The following is a 19,461-nucleotide window of genomic DNA, read 5'->3' as shown; positions in this document are numbered from 1 at the left end:
CACCAGCGGTGTCAGACCAGAGAACGCATGTTCTACTGTTCGCCTTTTGGAGTTCTCTGGTACGCGTGGTTAATGCAGACCTGTTTTCTTGCTAAAGGTCTACTTGGTGTTTGAATATCTAAACATCTCCTGTTTTATTGCCAGGAAGGGTAATACAACTTCTTAATTTAGGACAGCAGAGTGTGTTGTACCCAGGGCAGTTATCGCAGGCGTATGGAGATCAACGCGATCATGTTAAAAGAGAGGATGAGTGTGGCTTGGAGCACTTTTGGAAAACTGAACGCGATAATGCAAAGTACGTATGTATGTTGAACTTCTTTCGCACCGTACGTATCCAACCGTGCTAATCGGAGGTGCGGAGGGAAGGACAACAAACTAAACACGACAAGCAGTTCTAAAGAAATGCGTTTTCAATCTAGATGATTTAAAAGTGCATAACTCCCAGTGGCTTTCTAATATCGGAAGGAGGAGCGTTCCACACGGCCGCCGAAGCGCATCTGAAAGCGCCGCGCGATGCGGCGACGTCTTTGTTCAATGGCCAGCAGCAGCCAAAAGCCGCTGCTGCTGCTGCGAGAACGAGCGGGCGTTTGCGTGATGGGTTATGGCTCCTTGCCGTCGAGATAAGCAGCAAGGTAACACGGCAACGTGGCCAGAGAAGACGGTGTTGAACCAGCGCGCGCTACCACCTGCTATGACTTATAGGACAGGAGAAACACGGACATTGACGAAGATGAAAAATAATCTCAAAAGTGCGCAGAGAAGCGTGGAGAGATGCACGATTGCACCGAGCGGCGGGAAGAGGAACACGTGGATCAGAGACCATCGGCAGGTCAACCACACATCCTGATGACTGTTACATAATAAAAAGTAAGCGGGCTTGGGCAGGACCCGTCGCTAGACGGGACGATAACCGGTGGTCGAATGACGGAGTGGCAGCCGAGGAATTGAAGGCGTCCGCTAGGACGTCCTCCGGGGAGGTGGAGCGATGGCATCAGCTGGGGTTGCAGGTTCTCGGTGAATCGGTGCCATTGCTGGGCCGTGAAGGGTGGAGCCGACTTGGCGGGGCCCTCACCCAGCGGTGGATTGATCACGGCGGACGACGACTGCGGTGGCTGCGATGCACCGACTTCTCAGAGTTCCACCGGGTGTTATTTGCGTGCCGCCTGCCCGGCGACTTCGTGGCATCGTGGCGTCGTGCCTTCTGCGTCTCGCTTGTAGCTCGAGCATGAGATGCGCGTCGACTGCGAATTCTTCGCGAGTTTCTGTTGTTGTTGTTGTTGTTGTCTCCGCGAGCTGTCATCGGGCGTGCATTTACGACGCCGCAACCTCCGAACGCGATATTTGGATAGCGCACGACGAGGGGACATCCTCACCATACCTTGCGGTTGTTTTGACACCCCTCCAGTCGCTTGTTCTACTGCTACCTCGACAGGCCGTCTGAGCATGTAAGAGGATTAGCAGTGCGAGTGGCTTCGGGACTTGTGCGCGCGTGCGCGCTCTGCGGGTTTAAACGCTGGGCAGTCAACCTGAAACTCCAAGTGCGATGCGCCGCTGGGTGAGTGAGTGAGAGTGTCCAAATGAACTCGGCCCCACGAGCGCGTGCGGCTTGTTGTGGCCGTCGGTGATGTCACGTTGACGTCTGGGTGTACATTACGGACAGACGCCGTGCCTCTGAGACAGCTGAGTTTGTTTGGCAGTGTGTGAAGGCGGTGGGGGGGTGGGCGGGAGGGTGGTGGAGGAGCTGGCTGAGTGTTATGCGAGAGAAATGTGGCCGTTACGGTGCTGGATGCTGCGGCTGTGGCGGGGAGGAGGAGGGGGGGGGTGCAGTGGGGGAGGAGGCGCGCTGGGTGGCTCTTGTTTGGCAGGCGGGCTTCGAGGCGGCAGCCAATGTCCCCGCGAAGCCCCTTTGAGCGCCGCTCACGCGTGAACGATGCGCGCGGACAATGGGGGAGGGAGGCGCGGAGGAGAAAGCGGCCGCGAGCGCGTGCGCGCGCGCGCGATGCCAAACCCCTTTCGCCGCACGAATGCACCTACGTCTCTTTGTGTGCGGTGCCAGGCCAAATTCATGCCACCCACCCTACACCCACCGCCTTTCTCTCTCCCTCTCTTGGACCCCCTCCCCCACCACGCCCGCCACAGCCCAGCAGCTTATCATCCAGATGCAAAGACTCCCCGATGGGTCTCGTGCCAATTCGGCACGGAAAGCGACGTTCGTTTCTCGCCGTTGTCTTCGCGACGATAATCTACCGACAGGGCGGCAGCCACGGAAAGGCACGGAACGGAACGCGCCCGAGAGGAAATTCCGCCGCCGAGGAGATGGAGCGGTTAAGTCTGCTCACGTGCAGGGAGTGAGCTGGCTTACTGCTGCGCAGGATCGTGAGAGATGGTGCCAGTCCTAGGGAGGCCTTCATCCAGCAGTGGGTTGACCAAGACTGCTGCCCAACGATGACGAATCTACTGATGGAGCTCAACTGATTTTATTACGATTCATCATCGGTGTCTTTCGGGTTAGATCGTGCAGGTGGAGTGCCGATTAAGAGGTATAATGCCAAATAAGAGGTGTGCACCCTCCAACACCCAACGCAGCCAAAACATGTTTTTACTTGTCACGTGGGGATAAATGTGCCAATCGATTTAGTTGATCAGAAAACCGGTTACGTTGAGAAGCAAGGAAGAGCTCACTCGAGATCTGAGCCAGCTGCTGACGATTCTGGGTATAATAATCCAGCGATTCGTCGTATTCATATTAAAACTTTGCTTCCATTTTTGAACGTAGCCGGTTTGCTTAGAAAAAAACAACAGAATCAATCAGAACATTTGCCCCGCGTGACAACGTCATTTGTTTGGCCTTTCCCGGGTGGTGAAATGCGCAGAGCTCGAATCGACATGAAACCCCTGCACCGCTTAGCCGGAAGAAACAAACTACGAATTCGAATATTGATCGTGAAAAACTGCGCACGAGATAATTCACTAGATGACAGTAGTGTGATATTAGTGTTGACCTGTGGCCTATATATTGTCTGGATGTACAGGAGTGATTACGACTTTTTGGCTGACCATTGTATGTTGAACTTCTTCCGCACCGCACGTAGCCAACCATCGTAATCGGAGGTGCGGCGGAAGGACAACAAACTAAACACAAAAAGCAGTTCCAAAGAAATGCGTTTGTTAATCTAGATGATTAAAAGTGCATAGCTCCAGTGGCTTCCTAATATCGGAATGAAGAGCGTTCCAGACGGCCTCAGAAGCGCATTTTACAACAGTCCACTGTAAAATTCATTTCCCTCCTCCACGCACATCTCCGCTCACCCCAGCATTTACCGACCAGCGATATTTATTTCACCAAAAAACAACTCTACGGATTTCTGTGGCGTGGAGTTCATGCAGAGTCCTGGCCTATGACGCCGGGCAGTTGTTAAACAAACCACGCTGTTGACGTGTGGCCTCAAAATGCTGCATCCGTCCAAATGCTGCAACAAAATATTGGTCCAGAAGGGCCGCAGACACGGCACCTGTCTTGGAGATCAGAGTGGAGTGCATTTGCCAATAACATCTGGCAACCCAGCAGAATTTGTGAAACAAGTCCAACTCGGCTGGAGAAATGCTCGAGGTCAAAACCAGTCCAGCAATGTCTTGCGGAAACAAATGCCGCAGGACAATATTGGTCAAGAAAAAAAGGCCCAACGCCTGATCGACGAAACATGAACAGGGGCACCGCGGTGGCGAGATGTTAACGACCTCGCCTGGTATGCAGGAGGTTCGTGCGTTCCATCCCGACCCTGACGTTTGTATGTTTGGAGTTTGCGTGTTTTCTCTGTGATCGTGTTGATTTTTCTCCAGTTCCCCCGGGTTTTACCCTCCACATCTAGAAACACGCGTTTAGAGTATTTGGCTGCTATCAATTTCCACACGATGAAAAACTAATTCGTAGAGCTATCAATTTGTGGCCAGGTCGCTTCTGAAAAAGAGCTATATAGCTCAGTGAGCTTTTCCCAAATGTGCTCAAATAAAAAATAGTAAAAATAGTAACATGCTAATTCTGTATGGAGACCCAAGTTCAATTCCCTCTTCTGCCCAGTAGATTTTTGTACAAACTTACAACGTCTTACCCAATGTGGTAAAGTCGATGTCAGAGTCACTGTAAGAGTAGAGACCTCTCATTCCCAATATTGCATTTATTCACAGCAAAAATTTTTTTTGCACTTTTTAGACAGTGCCGATCAACCACTCACGTCAGAGTCATCCTCCGATTAGCACGGTTGGCTACGTACGGTGCGAGAGAAGTTCAACATACATACACACAATGTCAGTAAACGGATGCGGTGAGGTTTTCTCTATGGTTGTTCCTTCAAGGCAAACCATGGCGGGTGTGGGGATGTTCGTAACTTATTATTATAACCACTGATCCAATAGAAGTGATCAATGGAGTCTGCCCCAAAAGTGCAGTCCCCCCCCCCCTCCTCGTGGGGGTGACGTCACGCCTGCGCAGCTGCCCGTGTTGTTTTAGAATCAAATAGATTAACTACAGCAGACTATTGCAATTAATCAACGGGCTGATTAATCGGATACGACAGGCTTCTATGGATTTTTCGGGGCAGGCACCCACTGCATCTGCTGCACTTAACAGCAGTCCTCATCTTATGTCTGTGCCCTACCCTGCATATATTACGTTCGGAACAATCATATAATCATAATTCATAGACTTTTCTCAACTCAGTGCTGAAGATCAACCCATCGTCTTGTGGGTTGTGAGGGTTGCTTGTGCATACTCCATCAAAGTTTAACACCTTGGCTTTCGCGACCAATATTATCCAGAATAGAGGATTTGGGGTTATTGACGTGATCAAACCGAAATATCTCTATTATGCAAACCTCACCACTCTTCACCACACTTCACCACACTTCACCACACTTCACCACACTTCACCGCACTTCACCACACTTCACCACTCTTCACCACTCTTCACCACACTTCACCACACTTCACCACACTTCACCTCACTTCACCACTCTTCACCACACTTCACCGCACTTCACCACACTTCACCACACTTCACCTCACTTCACCACTCTTCACCACACTTCACCACACTTCACCATACTCTGCCACACTTCACCACACTTCACCACACTTCACCGCACTTCACTGCACTTCACCATACTCTACCACACTTCACCGCACTTCACCACACTTCACCATATTTAACCACACTTCACCACTCTTCACCACACTTCACCGCACTTCACCACACTGCACTTCACCACACTTCACCACACTTCACCGCACTTCACCACACTTCACCACACTTCACCACACTTCACCTCACTTCACCACTCTTCACCACACTTCACCGCACTTCACCACACTTCACCACACTTCACCTCACTTCACCACTCTTCACCACACTTCACCACACTTCACCATACTCTGCCACACTTCACCACACTTCACCACACTTCACCGCACTTCACTGCACTTCACCATACTCTACCACACTTCACCGCACTTCACCACACTTCACCATATTTAACCACACTTCACCACTCTTCACCACACTTCACCGCACTTCACCACACTGCACTTCACCACACTTCACCACACTTCACCACTCTTCACCACACTTCACCGCACTTCACCGCACTTCACTGCACTGCACCACACTTCACCACTCTTCACCACACTTCACCGCACTTCACCACACTTCACCACTCTTCACCACACTTCACCGCACTTCACCACTATTCACCACACTTCACCTCACTTCACCATACTTCACCACTCTTCACCGCACTTCACCACTCTTCACCACACTTCACCGCACTTCACCACACTTCACCACTCTTCACCACACCTCACCACACTTCACCACACTTCACCACACTTCACCGCACTTCACCACTCTTAACCACACTTCACCACACTTCACCACACTTCACCATACTTCACCACACTTAACCACACTTCACCACACTTCACCACACTTCACCACTCTTCACCACTCTTCACCACACTTCACCGCACTTCGCCACACCGATCAGTGAAGACCCAAGACCGATTCTGATATCACTCGCCACCGATTTCATAGCCATGACTAGGAATTGAACTTGGGTCACCAGAGCTCAGTGCACTCAGTAAGCACTGCCACCACTGCTACACCGACCACTACTGTGTATTGTAGAATGGGAGTCTTGCGCACACAAAACAAAGACAAAGATCCCCCGTATAGCCTTAACAGACTGTTGGGGCAAGTGCTGTTAGCGAGCACCTATGAAGGCACGGCACACGACGGGGTGGGTGGCCAGCGCCATGCCCCGGCTGCCTTTGTCTCCCCAGTGGCTATGTTTACACATCGCACCAGGTACTCATTTGAGGCTGAGTCGACCTCGGGGAGGCCCCGGACCGGTTAAGATAATAGTCACTGTTATTGGTCGTGAGCGGGACACAAACTCGGGTAGCTGGGTTTGTAGCGCAGCATGCTAACTGCTACACTACCGCTCCCCACTTGCGCGCACAGACACACACACAGACACCAATATTCCCAATCCCCATCACAGCCCAGCCCCCTGCATATGAATGAATGCGTTGGCATACACACGTCCCACCACATAGGTCCTTGTCAATGTGACCATGATAAATCGGTAACCCTCTTGCAACCCCGTAGCAAGACCCCTGTTTAAAGGGGGGGGGGGGGACATATGCAAACTCAGGGGGAGGAGGCACGGCACAGAACAATGCCAAACAAACCTCAACCAAATGTTAAACGCTCAACAGAATGAGTAATGGTGCGATCTGCATTTCTCCGCCACGCATTCTGCTCGCTCTCGCTCGCTTATGATGAAAGGCTGTACCAACATTTTTTCATTTGACTATCAGCATTGAGAAGACAGCGGAGCTAGTGGTGGTGGTGGGGGGGGGGGTGCTCAGACCTACAGGGCTGCCCTCCTGCTACCTCCGATTAGCACGGGTGGCTACGCACGGTGCGAAAGAAGTTCAACATTCTTCACAGCGCCCCTTCATCTAAGGACATGCACAGACATACATGACATTGAAGGCCATGCGTACAAACAGTGGTGGTGCCGGCCCATCAGAGACCCTAAGCAGAAATGATCGGTGAGCGAGTTATATGACTATTCATATTATATTCTGGATAAGCTACACAATTACACGTGTTCACAGTTGCGTGAAATTAGGTAATATATGAATAACAAGCAACTTTCTTTTAGGAGTTTTGCTTGAATGATGAGGATTTTGTGTTTGTTACAATTATGTGAATTCGATTCGGTGCAACCCAAATCTCTATCATGAATATCGGGCTTCTTGAGCTGCTCGGAGCCTCACGCTTCTGCTGGGCTTGCCTATACCTCTCACGCGGGCACGCAGAAGCCAGCAGAACTGCGATGCCTCATGTCATTGTGGGGCAGGCAGAGTGTTTACCAAGAGGTGCTCCAATACTGGCTCTAAGCGGAATGAAATTGAGTGAAGACTCCGGGGCGGGCCCAGGACACGCTGGCGGGACGAGGTCGCTCGGCTGGCCTTGGGGCGCCTGGGAATTCCCCAGGAAGAACTCGAGTCCTCGTTCATGCTGGACGGAAACGCTGTGGTGAGCAGTGCTGTGGGAGTGAGGGCCAATTTCGATTGGCCATTCCCCTCATGGCGTTTGTAGCCACCACAGCGGCCAAGGGGCTGGTAACCCCTCCACCTTCAAATAAATTAACACTATGCCACGAAATAAATATCAATCGAAGCTTGTGCAGGAGGCCCCGGGGGGACAGGCGTCTATGACGTCTCCTGGCCAAACCCCACTTAGCGGAGCCAGGAGACTGAATCCTTACCCTCGGGGTTCCTCCAGAAGCAGCAACAAGCCACTGTGGGTGGCTACGTGGAGTGTTTGAACGCTCACTGCAGAGGAGAGGCTGCCATTCTTCTGTCGGGAGATGGACCGCTACCACCTGGATCTCTGTGGTATTCAGGAGGTCCAGTGGACCAGCTTTGGCTCCGGCCACCATGAGGGGTGGACAGTCCTCTACTCGGGGCAGGAGACTGGAAAATAATAGGGAGTGGCTCTTCTTCTGAACAAAATAATGCACGGGGTGTGGGAGTATGGCGGTGAGGTGTGGGAAGATGTAAGCCCCAGGCTACTTAGGGCTCGCCTCTCATCAACCAGAGGCGAGGAGTGGTGGTCGTGGTGACTTATGCCCCCACCGAAGATGAACATCAGTGGAGGGATGCAGGCAAGGCCGATGAGTCAGATGCCTTCTATGACCTCCTGTCACAGGTGCTAGCTAAAGTGGCCCCTCAGGATAGAGTAATCATATTGGGTGACTTTAATGGCCGAGTTGGTCATGGTGCTGGCACCTGGTCTGGGGTGATTGGAAGGCATGGGCCAGATCAGCTCAATAAGAACGGTAGGAGGACGCTAAACTTTTGTGCAGCCCGTGGGCTTGTAATTACCAATACGCTGTTCTGGCATCAGCACATCCACACAACATCATGGATGCATGCTGGTTCCAAGCAAGAACATCTGCTGGACTATAGAGTGATGGAACAGTGGATGCAGGCCCATGTCCTTGACACCAGGACGTACCGTGGAGCTGATCTGCCCACTGACCATCGACTTGTTATCTGTAAGATGCCCCTGCCATTCTTCCACTCCGGTGGTGGGTATACACCCATGACCCCTTTCAAACCCATAGTGGCCTGGTCTCAGCTAGCTGATGGAAGTTGCAAGCGATAATTTCATCATCGATTGCAGCTGGGGTTGGCATTGTCCCCCTCTCCTCCTGATGTCGAGGGGAAATGGGAGAGGTTTAGGACTGTGGCTCATGCAGCTGCAATGGCTGAATTGGGTACATGATCCAGACCTCCCCAGAGACCCTGGCTGACTGAGGTGTTCAGGCAGGCCCAATCTCATCAGCAGGCCCACTCTCATCATCTACAGCATCCCACATCAGAGAATGAGGAGGCTTACCGCAGCCTTCGCTCAGAGGTTTGGAGAGCCGTGAGGCGCTGCAAGGATGGGTGGTGGTCGTGGGTTACTGAGGAGATGGAATCTGCCTCAGTGACGTGCAATCAGAAATCACTCTTTAATTCCATCAAAAAGGTAACTTGTAGCGCCACACGTATCACCATAATTAGGGGAAAGAACGGTCATCCAATCTCTGACCGCCAGGAACAGGTTTGCAGATTTGCTGAGCATTTCTGTGAGGTCTTAGGGGAGGGGAAATCCCTCAGCCTAGAAAACATCATGGGGCAAAGTGGGTATTACCCCACTTTGTTGCCGTGCCTCAAATATTGGAAGAATTAGTCACCCCCTGTGAGTGGCTGGCTGAGGTGCCATCTGTTGAAGAAGGACTGAAGGCGATCCAGAGTCTGAGACCAGGAAAGGCACCGGGCAGAGATGATCTGCCAAGCGAAATGCTGAGGGAGAGTGCAGAGGCCCAATGTGGTTTCAGGAAAGAGAAATCCTGCACAAATTACCTATTTTGTGTCCGTCTGCTATAGCAAAGGTGTAGGGAATTCCAACAAGACCTACATCTCTGCTTTATTGACATGGTCAATGCCTATGATACCATCAGTAGGCCTGGGCTCTGGGTTGTTCTTCGTGCTTTCGGAGTCCCTGACTCTCTGTTCAAATCATTAAGGACGTATATGATGGTGAGTGGGCCCGGGTAAAACTACGTGGCCGGGAGTGGAAGCCATTCCCTGTTCACCTTGGGGTGCGACAGTGATGTTCTTTGACTCCCACATTATTTAACATATTTGTCGACCACGTAGCTCGTGAAGTCTTCGATGGCTGTTCTGGAGGAATTCCCATCTGGTACTGATACAATGGGAGGCTGATCGATGCCCGGGTGTGGTCAAGGGTTGTCTCTCTATTGGTCAACCATGTTCTGTAGGCCGATGATCTGGTAATTGCTGCTCACTCAGAGGAGGAGTTGGAGGTGCTGCTGCTGAACCTGGATCATGCCACTAGGAGGTGGGGTTTACCATCGGCCCCTCCAAAACTAAGCACCTGCCAATTAGTGATGGGGCAGTTGTGGATGGAGTGAAGAGTTTCCCATACCTGGGCAGTGTGCTCATGACCGGCTCTGGTTTTACAGCAAAGGTCTCACTCTGAATCAGTCGAGCGGCATTATCTTTTCATCGGTTGCGTAACACTATGTGGAAGCTACCTGGTCTGTCGCTCCACATGAAGCTTCAGGTCTTCTCGGCCACAGTCATGCCCTCCCTTATCTATGCTTGTGAAACGTGTACCCCCCTAATGGAACATCTTCGCCGGTTTGAAACGTTTAGGCTGGCCTGCCTACGATCCATCCTGGGTTTAACCTGGCTGGATTGTGTGAGGAGCTCACAAATCCTTGAAAGATCTGGACAAAGTCCTATCAGTGAGCTCCTCCGGCAGGCAAGGCTGTGTTGTCTGGGTCATGTAGCCCGCATGCCCAGTCACCACATGCCTAAACAGCTTTAGTTCGGCCGGATAGATGAAGCTAAACGGGCGCAGCATGGGCTAGAGAAGAGATGGAGTTATGTGGTACAGGAGGATGTGGAGCTGATTGGACTTGCCGATGACTGGTACCAGCGGTGTCAAGACCGGCCTCTGTGGAGGAGGATCATGAAGGACGCTACTGGGCAGTTGGAGGCAGTCGCCCTCCAGCAACAACGGAGGGCAGGGGAGCGACGCTCACAACAACGAGCGGAGCGCCGGGTGGCTAAAGCCCAGCAAGTTGGCACAGTAGGGGGCCCAGATGGTGCATCGTCATCTCATTTAGCCGACCCGTGGCACCTGGGTCTGTCTCGTGACCTCCTGCCAGCGGGCGTTCGACACTTCACGTGGCCTCAACGTGCACATAGCCTGGCACAAGCGCCCTGGTGACGTCACCGCCACTTAGTGGCAAATGGCGGTTATTATAGTAATGTAGTGTATCGTGTAGTGTATAGTAGTGTCGTGTATAGTCGTGTATAGTAGTGTCGTGTATAGTCGTGTATAGTAGTGTATCGTGTCGTAGTGCTAGAGTCTGTCGCCAGGGAAAGGGAGGTCTGGACTGCCACTACTCAACACGCTGCCGCCGCGACCCTCACCAGGAAAAGCGGATTGAGAAACGAACGGACGAAGCGAATGAAATTGTGCTGGTGGTCTACAAGGCCCCATTGCAGTGCAATGCTGTTGGCCTGTCGATATTCCAAGGCTTTAATCCCTGCTCAGAAATAAAAAAAAACTCTTTGCGATGAACTTTTACAGTTGTCACTGCTGTTTATTGCCACGTTTTTGAAGCCCTCTCGTGGCTACCAGACCTCAACTTTGGCGTTTATCGCCCGATCCACAATGACGTACGCAAGAATGGAATCGCGTTATAAAATGTTGAAAACTGTTGTCAAAACAATAATGTTCACCTCAGTAACAGCAGTCTCGATAGCGTTCAAGATGTCTTGCCGGACCTTTACCAGCATCGCGTTTGTGGCTGACTTTTATGAGACAGAGAGAGAAAGCGAACGAGCGAGCGAGAAACCCCCCTCCCTCCACCTAATAATAATATATATAAAAAAACCCGCAAGCCCTCCGTGCAAGAAAGCCGAAACACAAACACGTCCGAGACGAGTGTCCAGGCGGCCGTGGCCTTTCCTCGCCAGCGTCCGCCGTGAGTGGTTGCTCCCAGAGGTTGCGGAGCCCGCGGGCGCTGTTGACCCCACGCAGATCGCGCAGCCCCTCCACTATCAACAAAGGGGGGACGGACGCTGCCGATTCGCCGCGGCCTAAGCCACCTCGCGAGGTCCGACGCGGCGCCGACAGGTCGGATTCGGTTTGTTTGGAGTTTTTTTATTTTCTCCCGGCACCGATGAGAGATCGAATTGCGGCCGTGGGAATTGGGAAGGGAGGCGAGGGAGACGTCAGAAACAAGTTGGCGATCGTGTTGGCGTTTTGTTTTTGTCACGATAGTCGTGATGAATGTGTATGTATGTTGAACTTCTTTCACACTCTACATAGCCAACCATGCTAATCGGAGGTGCGGGATATGAATAACAATGTGATATGAATAATAATGGTGAGTCTTATTTTTATCCAGGTATGACTAAAAGCCTTGTTGCACTGTGTGCATAACTGGGGCGGTTTGACCATACTTGAGCGCGTTGGTCAGTGCAGGCGAGTGAAGGTTGGGTTCCCAGAACTGATTCAGAGATAGCACTGATGTTAGCTGTGGTGGGGAATCGAACTCAGGTCGTCGGGGGTTCATAGTGCAGAACGCCATCCACTGTGCCACCAAGCCAACCTGCTCACAATATGCTTGCATTTCACGGATTAAAATGCAAATTAAAATGTGAACAATATTTTCCGAATATCCTTGAATTACTCTGAGGATCCCGATTAAAGAAGACCTTGAGAAACTTACCATTTTGATATATCAACTCTCATAACTGTAAGTCAAATTGCAACAAATAAATGTGTGCTAAGGAATGTTTTTGACTGGTGTAACAGATTTCACGAGTACAGATTTCACATTCAAGCTGTTAAGCAAAGTAAGTGGGCTCGGAGCAGGACACGTCGCCAGGCGGGATGGTAGCTGATGGTCAAGGATAACGATCGAGTGGCAGCCATGGTGCGGAACGCAATCACGCCCATCGAGGTGATGCAGCGATGAAATCAACTCGTGTGTAGGTGCTAGATCATGGGGTCGGCAAACTGCGGCTCCGGAGCCGCGTGCCCCTCTTCAAGGGCTGCCTCGTGGCGTCATTTATTAAGGAGCGCCACCGTCTCGTATTCACGTGCATTGCAGTTCTTGAAATATGAAGGGTTTTTTTGTTACAGAATTCGAAAGAAACGGTGCTTCTTGTTGTCTTGCTCGGCGATCTCCTGTGCTAATTGGATCATTACATCGCAGAATCATGATAGACGCCGACAGCTTGGGGAGGCCTTCGTCCAGCAATGGATGAATCGTAGCTGATGATGATGAAATACTTGTTGAGTCGAGCCGCTCGTGTCGAGTGCCTCAGCTGCCGCCGCCGTGCAGCGACGCGCGAGCGTGTGCCGATGCGCGCGGGCGAAATCATCCTCCTCGCGTTCACGCCCCGGTGCCAGGGAGAGCCTCGTGGTAATGTCCGTGCCCTCTCAACCCCTCCCCCCTCCCTGCCGCCGCCCTCCACGTTTGAGACTGCTGGGCCGAGGGGACAGCAAACAACATATGTTGGCCGCTTCACTCGGGGTCACCGCGCCGGGGCCTGGCGGGGGTCAGAGGTGCCGCGCGCGCTCCTCTTTGTGGCTGGTCAAAGCCAAGACTTTGGCCGGAGGGAGGTCTCCGCTTTACCGCCGCGACTGGCCCACTCGCCCTCCCTGCCCCCGTCGGTGATTCACAGCCATGGAAACGGCAAATGAGACCATCTGCAAAGACTGCCCTGGGTCCCTTTTCTCTTCTAATTAAATTGAGATACAGCCTTTGAATTGGGCTCCGCATGCGCTCATCAATCACGATTACCGCAAGGGCTTCTGAACACGCGGCAACACAGCGGCGTTCATTTTTTTTTACGTTACACCGCTGCTCTGTCGAGAGCGCGACAAATGATAAACTCGCCGCGCCGCGAGGGTTGCGTAGCTTGACCGCCGCGTGTGGCTTTTCCGCGGGCTGTGTCGCATTGCGCATTAAAGATAGGGAATGCATAGATTTTTATTCATATGAAAAAAAAGTACGGCTAGAATGGTCAGCGACTTATGCTCACAAAAAATGTATTGTAAATTAGTTATCGAGAATGAGTAGATACTGGTAAACTCTGGTGATGGATGAAGTACGCGAACTTTGGTGATTTAAATACTTATTATTTTTTCTCTTGCAAAGCCACATTCGTTACACACAAAATATGTGGCCAAAAGGCATTCATTGTTAAAATGGCTCAATAATTTTTTGTGAACTAGACAGGATTGAAATAAACATATTTGTTGTGCTCTTTGTGTCTTTGTTCAGCAGCTCGTACCTCCTCTTGAACGCAGAAGCTAAAGAATTATGTTTTTGTTAAGGGCGCACAATAACATGTGACCCCGTGCAACCCCTTCCCAGCGTGGCCCAGTGTCCGTCTCGGCTTGGACTCAGCTCACGGGCCGCCCCCTCCAGCCCGGGCGGCCGATGACGGTGGCCGGCAAACTCTGCGGCAGAGGGCGGCCCTGGTCAAGGAGACTCCGCCGCCGCGTTCATCGACAACGACGAACGCGTTTGGCTGCGACAAATTAACGTTGAGGTTCGTTGTCTTGAGGGTTTTTTTGTTGCTGTCTGTTTTTTTTGGCCCGTGAACAAATTTGACGATTGTGTTGGCTTTGCTTTTGTGACAATAGTCATGATGAATGTGTACTTCTTTCCCACTCTTCGTAGCCAGCCGTGCTAATCGGAGGTGCGGGATATTAACAATACTACGATATGCATAGTAATAATGTATCCTCTTCTTTTAATCCAGGTATGAATAAAGGCCTTGCTGCACTGTGTGGATAACTGGGGCGGTTTGACCAAACTTCAGCGCGTTGGTCAGTGCAGGCGAGTGACGATTGGGTGCCCAGGACTGATTCAGAGATAGATGTCCACTGATGTTAGCTGTGGTGGGGAATCGAACTCAGGTCGTCGGGGGTTCATAGTGCAGAACGCCATCCGCTGTGCCAGCAAGGCCACCTGCTCACAATATGCTTGCACTTCACGGATTAAATTGCAAATTAACATTTGTACTTCGGACAGTTTTTGTTGGGCAGATTGTCATTTGGTTTCGGCACATGAGGTCATTCTTTAGGAGTGGCCACAAGATGTACACATTGCGCGAAGGAATGCCACAGACAAACGGAATGCCACGGACAAACGTACGGTGAAGGTGCAGCCCTGCAATTTCTTGTTGACGCCACCGCTGGCAGAAGGGGTCTCCATCACTAGAGGCAGCTCGGCAGAGGGGATTTGGCCTACTCTTCCACGCTGGGAAAATCTTGTTTGATACTATCACAGACGACCTACTGATCGGCTAACCGTGGTGGCCCCGTTGATACCAGTGGGTCAACAGAGTCAGGGGGATTTAGGAAGTGTGCCCACTCGTTTGGCGACCACACAGGGAGATTGAATTCAATCGGTGACGATTATTCAAGCAACGGAACCAGGAAAAGTCTATCCATTATTGGTTCTAGAGCTTGACCAATCGGACAACATAAAAACAGTTGAAACTAACTAAAAGTTCCATTTCTGTTCCAACGTGTGCTACCGGATGGGAGATGACGACGTCATTGAAATCATTAGCCACATGTCGCACTGGGCGTGGCTTGTTTGGGGGTTTCCTGCCTTCAAGAGGAACAGCCGCCCCCGCACTAAAGGGGCGAGAGTATTCAACAATAAAGAAACACAACTTGTTACTTTCACGTTTTTGCCGAATTCCACGGTCAGGTAGAAATTGAGCAAATCAATTTCCCCATAATTAACTTAACTTTTACCTCGATTGTCAACCAAAATCAATAGCTGGGGGGCGTGGGGGGGAGGAATCTGTGTTGCTGACATCAGCACGATCGCCCCGATGATAGCCCGAGCCGAACAGATCGGGCTCCGTCTGTCTCACACACATACAAAGATCCCCATGTAGCCATTAGCAGGGTGTTGGGGCAAGTGCTTTGAGCGAGCACCTATGAAGACCGGCACGGTCCACGAAGGAGTGGGTGCTGATCTTGTTACACACCGCGCGAGGTATACTGATTTAAGGCTGAGTTGACCTGTCCCGGACCGGTTCATACTTTCGTCACTGTTTTTGGTCATAAGTGGATATTATACTCGGGTTCCTGGGTTCATGGAGCAGTGTGTTACAAACAAAGACAAAGATCCCCCGTATAGCCTAAACAGACTGTTGGGGCAAGTGCTGTTAGCGAGCACTTATGAAGGCTGGCACGGCACATGAGGGGGTGGGTGGCCAGCACCACGCCCGCCCGCCCACCTTTGTCTCTCCAGTGGCGAAGTTTTTTTTTACACATCGCACAAGCTACTTATTTGGGGCTGAGTCGACCTAAGGGAGGCCCAGGAATGGTTCAAATATTCGTCACTGGTGATGGCTGTGAGCGGGAATCAAACTCGGGTTGCTCACCGCTACACTGCCGCTTCCCGTAGACACAAACAAGCTTACATGTGAGTATTGGATGTCGCCTCTGTATTCTGAGGATGAAAAATTAAATCAACTATTCACTATGTTGGGTTTTTCAACGGTTTTACTTAACTTGACTCCTATGTTTGTCGTGGTCAAATCTTGTAATCAAAATTTTGTCTATTTGCCGTTGTCCAATGAATTCCAAATTGTGCACACGTACTCAAGTAATTGGCTCTTTTAAAGCAATTAACATTTTGTATGGACGGCTTAATAGCTAATTATTCATTTGTGTGGGTCAAAAACGCCACGTTCCCTAAACTTTGGAATCGCCTCGACCAAGAAGCCGGCGCCACGTGTCTCAGGCGCGCCTGCTCCGTGTCAACGAGTTCCGCAAGTCATCGGTTAGTTCACGTCATCTATTAGTTCAAGTCAGCGTTGATGTGGGAGCAGGCGTCGCATCATTGATGTACTTCTCGACCGTGAGTTAAACAAAGTTGTTAATAAAACCGTTGTTTAAAAAACATTTTTAAGGAGTTTATTCGCAGACAAAATCACGATGCATAATAGATGTGTAATGCGGGCGTAAACGACCTACCGGATGTGACGTCATAGGGGGAGGAGTTACGTCACGTGGGGGAGAGGGTTCAGGTCTAAAAGGGGAGAAAACGGAAGAGGAGAGAGGTTGTTGGAGACTGGGCTAGAGTAAGGCCACGCAGGGCGAAGGCTGGGGAGAGTGGCGAGATCGCCACACACACAGAGTACGGATCGGCACCGTCGGCCAGCGGTGACCGACCCCGGAGAAGCGGGGAGCAGCGGTGAGGCTGCAGCGAGGGCAGCTGGGAGGCTGCACGAAGAGAACAGCAGCGGGACTGCTTCGGAGAAGAGAGAGCAGCGGTGGGGCTGCAGCGAGGGCAGCTGGAGAGGCTGCACGAGGAGATTAGCAGTGAGGCTGCTACGGGACAGAGAAAGAGCCGTGTGGGAAAAGTATACGAACCCGAATAAAGGACACCAAGCCAGATACCGTGGTCGAGTCCTTTATTACAGATGTGTGGGTCAGGTCACTCAATAATCTGCCTGTGAGCTGAAATAGTCATCATAGGTGCATCACCCGCTCGCACACCACGTGACAATTCGATTTGTTTGGCGATGTCAAGTGTAGGAGGGTTACGCGACAAAATAATTAGCCAGATAATCATGTGGCCTCCACCAACAATCTATTATGAATCATAGTGAGCCATACAGTATATGCAAATCCCATTACAATTACCGACAGCGTGTCATGTCATGCACGAATGCGTTACGCATGCATACGCACATCGTATGAATTAATAAGCATGTGGGCAGTGGCTTGAGAATAACATCGCTGCATCCTTGCCACACAGCTGCCTCGACAGGTCTGTACAGGATGGCAGGTGCACATTCATCAACGTCCATGAGCGTGTGGCGATCTGACGCCGAAGCACGAAGATCAACCACGGCTCAGGCTTAGCTCTGGCTCAAGTGAGCCGGCTCGCCGCCGTGCTTCACTCGATCTGCATCTGAGCACCGTCCCAGCTCAGCTCAGGATTTCCATGAACTGAGCCACGGCAATTGAGCATTTCAAGCCTGAGCCGAGCTGCGTTAGATGACTGTGGAACTCCCTGGGACTTCTCTCCGTGGGACTCGCACTGTGGGAGTCTCTGGGACTTCTCTCTGTGGGAACCGCACTGTGGGAGTCTCTGGGACTTCTCTCCATGGGACTCGCACTGTGGGAGTCTCTGGGACTTCTCTCTGTGGGACCCGCACTGTGGGAGTCTCTGGGACTTCTCTCCATGGGACTCGCACTGTGGGAGTCTCTGGGACTTCTCTCTGTGGGACCCTCACTGTGGGAGTCTCTGGGACTTCTCTCTGTTGGACCCGCACTGTGGGAGTCTCTGGGACTTCTCTCCATGGGACTCGCACTGTGGGAGTCTCTGGGACTTCTCTCTGTGGGACCCTCACTGTGGGAGTCTCTGGGACTTCTCTCTGTTGGACCCGCACTGTGGCAGTCTCTGGGACTTCTCTCTGTTGGACCCACACTGTGGGAGTCTCTGGGACTTCTCTCTGTGGGACCCGCACTGTGGGAGTCTCTGGGACTTCTCTCTGTGGAACCCGCACTGTGGGAGTCTCTGGGACTTCTCTCTGTTGGACCTGCACTGTGGGAGTCTCTGGGACTTCTCTTTGTGGGACCCGCACTGTGGGAGTCTCTGGGACTTCTCTCTGTTGGACCTGCACTGTGGGAGTCTCTGGGACTTCTCTTTGTGGGACCCGCACTGTGGGAGTCTCTGGGACTTCTCTCTGTGGGACCCGCACTGTGGGAGTCTCTGGGACTTCTCTCTGTGGAACCCGCACTGTGGATGTCTCTGGGACTTCTCTCTGTGGGACCCGCACTGTGGGAGTCTCTGGGACTTCTCTCTGTGGGACCCGCACTGTGGGAGTCTCTGGGACTTCTCTCTGTGGAACCCGCACTGTGGAGGTCTCTGGGACTTCTCTTTGTGGGACCCGCACTGTGGGAGTCTCTGGGACTTCTCTCTGTGGGACCCGCACTGTGGGAGTCTCTGGGACTTCTCTCCGTGGGACCCGCACTGTGGGAGTCTCTGGGACTTCTCTCTGTTGGACCCGCATTGTAGGAGTCTCTGGGACTTCTCTCTGTGGGACCCTCACTGTGGGAGTCTCTGGGACTTCTCTCTGTGGGACCCGCACTGTGGATGTCTCTGGAACTTCTCTCCGTGGGACCCGCATTGTGGGAGTCTCTGGGACTTCTCTCCGTGGGACCCGCACTGTGGGAGTCTCTGGGACTTCTCTCCGTGGGACCCGGACTGTGGGAGTCTCTGGGACTTCTATCTGTTGGACCCGCATTGTGGGAGTCTCTGGGACTTCTCTCCGTGGGACCCGCACTGTGGGAGTCTCTGGGACTTCTCTCTGTGGGACCCGCACTGTGGGAGTCTCTGGGACTTCTCTCTGTTGGACCCGCATTGTGGGAGTCTCTGGGACTTCTCTCCGTGGGACCCGCATTGTGGGAGTCTCTGGGACTTCTCTCCGTGGGACCCGCATTGTGGGAGTCTCTGGGACTTCTCTCCGTGGGACCCGCATTGTGGGAGTCTCTGGGACTTCTCTCCGTGGGACCCGGACTGTGGGAGTCTCTGGGACTTCTCTCTGTTGGACCCGCATTGTGGGAATCTCTGGGACTTCTCTCCGTGGACCTGCACTGTGGGAGTCTCTGGGACTTCTCTCCGTGGGACCCGCATTGTGGGAGTCTCTGGGACTTCTCTCCGTGGGACCCGCACTGCGGGAGTCTCTGGGACTTCTCTCCGTGGGACTCGCACTGTGGGAGTGTCTGGGACTTCACTCTGTTGGACCCGCAT

This window comes from Lampetra fluviatilis, chromosome 16 (genome assembly GCF_964198595.1).
Source record: "Lampetra fluviatilis chromosome 16, kcLamFluv1.1, whole genome shotgun sequence".
Lineage (NCBI taxonomy): Eukaryota > Metazoa > Chordata > Hyperoartia > Petromyzontiformes > Petromyzontidae > Lampetra > Lampetra fluviatilis.
The sequence above is the reverse complement of the archived record's forward strand: the minus strand, read 5'-3'. Positions refer to the sequence as shown.